Below are 7,500 nucleotides of genomic sequence, written 5' to 3' on the forward strand. Positions count from 1 at the left end.
TCAATTATTCCAGGAAATAATCTTTAAAAAATAGAAACACCCCCAAAATTTGCCTTTTTAATAGTATCGTGATATATCATATTGTGATCCTAGTATTGGGATTTGTATCATATCACCAGATTCTTGCCAATACATACCCCTAATTATAATATTATTCTCTCTATTTTACCTTTTTTTTGAGTGCAAATCATTTATTTTCCTATATGATCATGTAGATGTTCATAGCCGTTCAGATTAAAGTTGAGGGTTCTTATAACAAAAACAGAGAAAACTGAAAAAAAAACTAACCTTTTCAGCAAAGATATCAATAACTGAAAGTAAAACAAGTGGCTATTTTGAAGAATCTAAAATAGAAGACATGCTTTGAGCTATGTCACACTTTATTTTAACTACATAATTCCATATGTGTTATTCATGGTTTTGATGCCTTCAGTGAGAATCTACAATGTAAATAAAAAGCCATGAAAATGAAGAAAAAACAGGTGAGTCCAAACTTTTGACCGGTAGTGTAAATTCAAAGGTTATTATATCAGAACAGAGGAAACTGAATAGAAAGTGACTTTTTCAGCAAAGATATCAAAAACTGAAAGTAAAGTGTGAAAGTAAGCATCTTTGGGTACTAAGAAAAGCGCTATATAATGTATTATTATTATTATTATTATTATTATTATTATTATTATTATTATTATTATTAAAACACGTGTCTCCATCCACTGTCAGTGATCCAACTCCATGGGTTTTACTGGTGAATCAATGTTGTAGAAGATGACAGTGTTTCCATGGTAACTACGGAGCCTCTGAATGTCCAAATGGGTCATATCTGATGACCCTGAGAAGATGACAAACTATATTTTATACCAATTATTGACATGTATTGATAGGATTAGTGGATCAACAGGTATTAAACAGTTTAAATCAGCAGATGGTTTTGGGTTACGGTGGATGTTTGGGTCTTTATGGGTTAAAATGAACGAATCCAACACTTTTAATGCTAACAGACTCTAAACAGACTTCAATAAACCTGCTAGCCTAGCCACAGTGATGCTAACAACGCACAGTGTAGAGCGGTGGTAACTAACAGAGCCTCTGAACGTCCAAATGGGTCATATCTGATGACCATGAAAAGATGATGACCTGTGTTTTACACCAATTATTTACACGTATTGATAGGATTAAAGTTTTTTTTTTTTTTTTTTTTTTAATATTCAACAAGACAAAGTAATCTTACTTAGTCCTTAGAAATAAAACAGGTAGTAAGAAGTCATGGAAGAAACAAAAAAGCAAAAACAAAACTTATACATATACATGACTTCATTTGCACATTCGAAAAGGAGTGGAAGGAAGTATAACTTTAGGTTCAGAAGTTATTAAACGTTTTAGATCAGTAGATGCTTGTGGTTGTCAGAGGATGTTTGGGTCTTTATGGGTTAAAGTTCACTAAACATCTAAATTCAACCAATCAGGACTCGTCTAGATTAGACTTCACCTTTTTATTTTAACCATCTGCATCTCTGTCTTCCATTTTCCTAACACACAAGTAAGTTTTTCTCAAAGCATTCACATTTGTTAGGGAACATTTCTTGCTCCAAGCTACTTTTTTTTAGAACATTTTTTGCAAATCCTGCCTTTTAAAAAAATGATGAGATCGACTGGTAGCTACATATCACAAAAACTGAGTAAAATACAAGTTACTGCATTTGTGTAAAGGTTAATAAGACGCAAAAACACTGAACAGAAGTCTAGAACATTAAAAGGTAGATTCAGTTCATGTATCATGTATTAAAACAAGCTCAGCTCGTGAAATAAAAAGTATATATTCTGTTTTATTTACACAGTTTGGTTTAATATTTTCCTGATTTATAGAAGACTGGTGACTAGTGAAGGTTTCCTAAAATGGTGTCCAGGCCTTCATTTATTGCAGTTGTAAGATGTACTACACCTTTATTTGAAAGAGACTTGTAATTTCATCTTTTTAACAGGCAGAAAATAGTCCTATTAAGTAAAAAACATTGCAATCTTACAAGTACTGTAATGTGTTTTTGAATAATTGCATCACATCCCTTTCAAAATAAAAGCCCTCTAGTGTTTCAGTGGATAGTAATCGCCGACTGCTCGGTGTTGTTCGTTCTTAAATACACCGCTAGGTGCTACTTGGACACATCATCAGTGATGAACCCGAGGTCATAGGGTGTTTCGGGTCTTTGATCATCAAACACCCTCGCTCGGGCGACCCAGCCGGGGGTGATCAGTCCCCGGCTTGTGTCCAAGTGGCCCACTACTCCACGGATCTCCCCTCCGGATCCATAGCCACCTTGAGGCTTTTTCCGCAGCCTCTATGATACTCTTGATGGCTCTTCTGCACAGCTGACCTTTTACTCCAAGGAGTTTTAGGGTTCGGGGTAGTGACTGGCCAGCAAAACCCCGGCACCCCACCTCGACTGGTTCGCAGCGGGCTTTCCAGCCATTGCTCCGGCACTCAGTCACCAGTTCAGCATATTTGGCCCTCTTGCGTTCGTTGGCCTCCTCCATTCTGTCCTCCCAGGGGACAGTAAGCTCAACCAGAACCACTTGCTTTGTTGACTCTGATGTTAACACCATGTCTGGCCGAAGTAAAGTGGCCGAGATGTTCTCTGGGAATTTGAGCTGTCTTCCCAGGTCGACATGGAGTTTCCAGTCTCGTGCAGTGGTGAGGAGCCCCCCAGAGGAACTTGGCTGATGTTGTGCCTTCTCCCCAGCTCTGACGAAAGTGATGGACTGCTTGGGGGTGTGCTGGTATTTGCAGTTGGTAAGTGCTGAGCTGAGCGTGTCTGCCAGAGCCCTGAGGACCTGGTCGTGACGCCAGCGGTACCGCCCTTCCCCCAAGGCCTTCGGGCAGCAACTGAGGATGTGCTCTAGGGTGGCTCTCTTCAGGCACAGCTGGCATGCTGCAGTGTCTGCCAAGCCCCATCGCAGCAGATTGGTTGGGCTAGGGAGAACGTCATATACTGATTGGATGAGGAACTTCATGTGCTGGGGTTCGAGTCTCCAGAGCTCTGGCCAGGTGATTTTCCACTGTTCGGCGTGCTCCCACCTCGTCCAGGCGCCTTGTTGGTACATAGCCACCATCTTGACCCGCCGATCTTCCTCCACCTCTGCTCTGATCACATCCTGTACCATTTGACGTTTCTCCCTTCCTCTGGCTTTGTCGTAGCGGGGCTTGGGGAAGCTGCCAAGTCCCGCCCGGCCCACTGCCATGTTGCCCACCAAGATGTTGTGCTGCAGTCGTGCCTCTGCTCTGTCAATGGCTTCCTGTGCCTTCCACTTTCTCCCAGTTTTCACCAGGATCCCTGCTGTGGCGACTTTCTTGTCGGAGGAGTCCCGGTACATCATCAGCTCCCTGGCACGTGTGACCTTAAACTCTTCCACCAGGCCGCTGATTGGAAGTTGCAGTATGGTGGAATGGCCATACAGAGCGATGCTGCTGAGGGATCGGGGGAGCCCAAGCCACCTGCGGAGAAACTGACTGATGGTCCGTTCCAGTGTCTCCACCATTGACATGGGCACCTCATAGACAAGCAGGGGCCAAAGGAGTCTTGGCAAGACTCCGTGTTGGTAGATCCAGGTTTTGAATTTCCCTGGTAGCCCCGACTTGTCTATTGCTGTGAGCCATGATGTCAGCTCAGCCTTGGTATGCTGGAGTGCGTCTGAGTCCCTCAAGGAGCAGTTGAAGACCTTGCCCAGGCTCTTGACAGGTTTTTCCGTCATCGTTGGAATTGGTGTCCCTCCTATGGTAAAGCGGAACCGGTCGGCCACCCTGCCTTTCTTCAGGACCAGAGACCTGGACTTGGTGGGCTTGAAACTCATCCTCGCCCAAGAGATGAGCCGCTCTAGCCCCTGGAGAAGCCATCTGCAGCCGGGAACAGAGGTTGCCATCACTGTGAGGTCGTCCATAAATGCTCTTATGGGAGGCTGCCGAGTACCAGATCTCGACAAGGGGCCTCTACACTCCACCTCAGCTGACTTCACAATCATGTTCATAGCCAGGGAGAAGAGTGGCACTGAAATAGTGCAGCCGGTTATAATACCCTTCTCCAGGCGTTGCCAGGCAGATGTTAATGATCCCGAAGTTACCCTCAGCTGGAAGTTGTTGTAATAGTCCAGGATGAGGTTGGTGATGGACACTGGCACATGATGTCTTGTCAGTGCTGTTTCGACGAGCTTGTGGGGAATGGATCCATAGGCGTTTGTTAGGTCCAGCCAGAGTGTTGCCAAATCCCCTCTGCTTTCCCTTGCCTCCCGGATCAGCTGCGAGACAACACCCGTGTGTTCTAGGCATCCCGGAACACCTGGAACTCCCCCCTTCTGTACTGAGGTGTCTATATAGCCGTTCTTCAAGAGGAAGTCTGTAAGCCGTTGGGATACTATCTTGAAGAAGATCTTCCCTTCAACACATAGCAGCGAGATGATACGGAACTGCTCGATGTTACTTGCATCCTCTTCTTTCGGAATCCAGACTCAACAGTTTTAATTGTGTAAATGTCATCTCATGCTTTTAAGTTTCCACATATGACAGTTTTGCTGAAAAAGCGAGACACACACCTGCAGTGGCCGAGGTTCAGACAATAACACTTCAGTGTGAGTGATCCAGAACAATAAAGAGTTGAAAACAGTTGGAATAAATTAAACTTCATTAAACATTCTTCTCAACTGGCAGCACATTACACCAGTGGTGCCAGAACTTTATCCATATTAAACTGTAACTGAGAACCAGCCTTTTGTTCACGTCAATCTCGACACTGGCTTTTATTTAAAACCCAGTTCGACTAATGTTATATTCTTATTCTTCTTTAGTCCTTTTATTCAATCGTTAACTGTTTCTGATTTGTTGTCTTTTATTGTTTCATTCCTTTTGTATTTAGCTTCTATTTTATGATGTGATGTCTTTTATTTCAATGTTTTTCTCTTCATTTTCTGTTACTGTTTTTATAACCCTGCCCCCCACCCCCCACCCCCCGAAGGGGAGGCAAGGGGTATTGTGTTGGTTGGGTTTGTTTCTTTGTTTGTTTATTAACACTTTTGCTGCAAAACTAGTGGCTGAATTCATACCAAATTGGTTTATAGATTGCCACTAGTCGCTTTTCCATTTACCCTCAAATTACATGAATATATCTTGTGCATAAAAATTTACCTAATGGATTAAACGTTTTTGTGCTGGCAAGAGGTGGTTTTTCGGGCGTAGCACAACTGGTATATCACGCAAAACTGCAATGGAAAGACCTTTTTCTGCAACTAGAGTCACCTGAATACAAAACCCAGATGTTGACAGACGTTACAACCAGCGAAGACAAAGAGTTTTAAAAGAAACATGGTGCGGTATGTGTGGACACACCAGGACACAGAATCATTTTTTAAATTTAGTACGGGATAGAGAGTAATACATAATAATAATGAATATATCTGTAAATCAACATGATATTTACGTTCGTCGCCATCTTTATGGAATGACTTCTCGTGTCATCTCACAATAATAAATAAACAAATCATCGCATTCGTGATTCAAAGGAAAAAACAACTTTACGCACTTCTGTTTTTTTCGATATTTAGTAAATATCGGTAAAGCTTTGCACAGATGTCCAATGGAAAAGCGACTAGAGACCCAGAATAGATATGATTACATTTTGGGAAAAGTAGGTCAAAGTTCAATTTTTTTTTTAAATTTCTAAAATATTTTTTTTCCCATTTACTTATAATGGGCAAAATTTGTCTATGCTGACATCAGCACATGCATAGACATGATGACATCAGCTGGATTGATGCAAAAATAAGCTACAATACGTGCGAATGGCGGGGTTTGTTGTGCCTGGAACCACTTATTCCATTTTTTTCTTGCGTTTGCATTATTTCACCTGTTATTTTGACCTTCTTACATCTTAATATTTTTCTCTACATCATCTACTGTGTATCTTGTACCTTTTTATCCCCTTGTTTTGTTGAGAACATTTCGATAGCAATGTTGCCACACCCAAATTTGTGCATATTATATATAGGTACAAATCTCTATACCTAAAACAACAGCAGACTCAGGAACAGTTTTTATGCTAATGCTATTTGTGTAGTGAACTCAGCACACAAATAATTTTAGTCTTATTTTAATCTGACAGTTTTTTTTTTTTTTTTATAATGTTCTTATACTTGTTGGTTCAGTTGGTGTGTGTTGTTTTTATATTATTTATTTATGTTTTTAAATGCACTTTAAAGGTTTGCACTTTCAATTTTGTTGTCTGTACTGGACGATGACAATAAAGACTATTCTGTTCTTCAGATAGATGGCGCTTATAGATTTCTTTACCTGTATTTCAGTCTTGCAGTTACAATAGTGTAGCTGAAGGCAGTAGACTGGGCTCAGGTACAGTAAAAGCTAAAAGACATATTTTGGGTAAAGTCTTGGCATCCTATTCTGAAAGCTTAGAGGCTTTTTAAGGACACCATGAGAAGCTGCAACTAAAAACCCTCTCCGCTATTATTGCGAAATTTCCCTTCATTAAAATAAAGAAGTGGGACTAAATGAACTAACAGAGGGAATGTGTGTTGAAACGTCCAGAGTTTTGAAAAAAAACGGAGCTGAAACGCTTTTAGCCGAGGTGTATGTAAACTTCCGACCTTAACTGTACGTGCACTTACACACTGAGCTGCCCACCCATCTCTTACAGTAGACAAATACGCGTATGAATGGCGGGTGTTTTAAATGAAAACGCCGGACCACCCAGGACTTCCAGTATCGCCCCGTCGACCTCCGCGGCTGACGGATGAAGGCTATTCACATCGAGCCTTTAACACCTTCAGCCCCCTCCCTCACTGACAAGCACACACACACACACACACACACACACACACACTCAATAGTCAATACAAACCTCTCACAATCCCCCTAAGACAAATGGACAAACTTCAAACACGTACATACACAACCTCCGAAAAGACGGAGTGGGAGGGCGGCTGAAGAGAGAAGAGAAAGACAGTCGGTGGCTTACCAGAGACAGAGCGAGAGACTTAACCTAACAGCTCTCGCTCTCTTTCCACATATCCCACCCTCCCTTGCTGCTCCATCGCTCCTTTTTCAAAACAAATGCACAATCCTCAACTAGAGAGAAATACTGAGTGTTAGGGCGACGGTTCCATTTACTCCTGTGGGGATTCATTTGGGTCCTTTCAATTCCTGTGTGTGTGTGTGTGTGTGTGTGTGTGTGTGTGCGTTGGTGTGTATGTGTGTGGGAGGAGGGAGGACAGGGAGGGGAGGGGGTGTAGGGAATGAAAGGCGTGGGGCGCTGTCAAATAGCCCCCCACTTCTAATGGCCCAGCTGCATCATTACCTAGCACACACACTGAGCCCAAATAGACTGAGGGAGGAGGAGGAGGAGGATAGACAAGTCTATCAAACTAAGTATGAGAAGAGGAAGGGGCGGGGGCGGGGAGGTGGGGGTGGCGGTGGGGGGCACTCATCATTGCCTAGTGTACTCTATG

The 7,500-nt window shown here is 42.5% G+C and overlaps 1 protein-coding gene across 3 annotated transcripts in view; it reads right to left on the reverse strand.

The window, feature by feature from the left end:
* The window catches only part of ldlrad4b (low density lipoprotein receptor class A domain containing 4b), a 647,819-nt gene that overhangs the window by 235,297 nt on the left and 405,022 nt on the right, over positions 1-7,500 (reverse strand). The gene's annotated exons all lie outside the window — the stretch shown is intronic.

This window comes from Sphaeramia orbicularis, chromosome 16 (genome assembly GCF_902148855.1).
Source record: "Sphaeramia orbicularis chromosome 16, fSphaOr1.1, whole genome shotgun sequence".
Lineage (NCBI taxonomy): Eukaryota > Metazoa > Chordata > Actinopteri > Kurtiformes > Apogonidae > Sphaeramia > Sphaeramia orbicularis.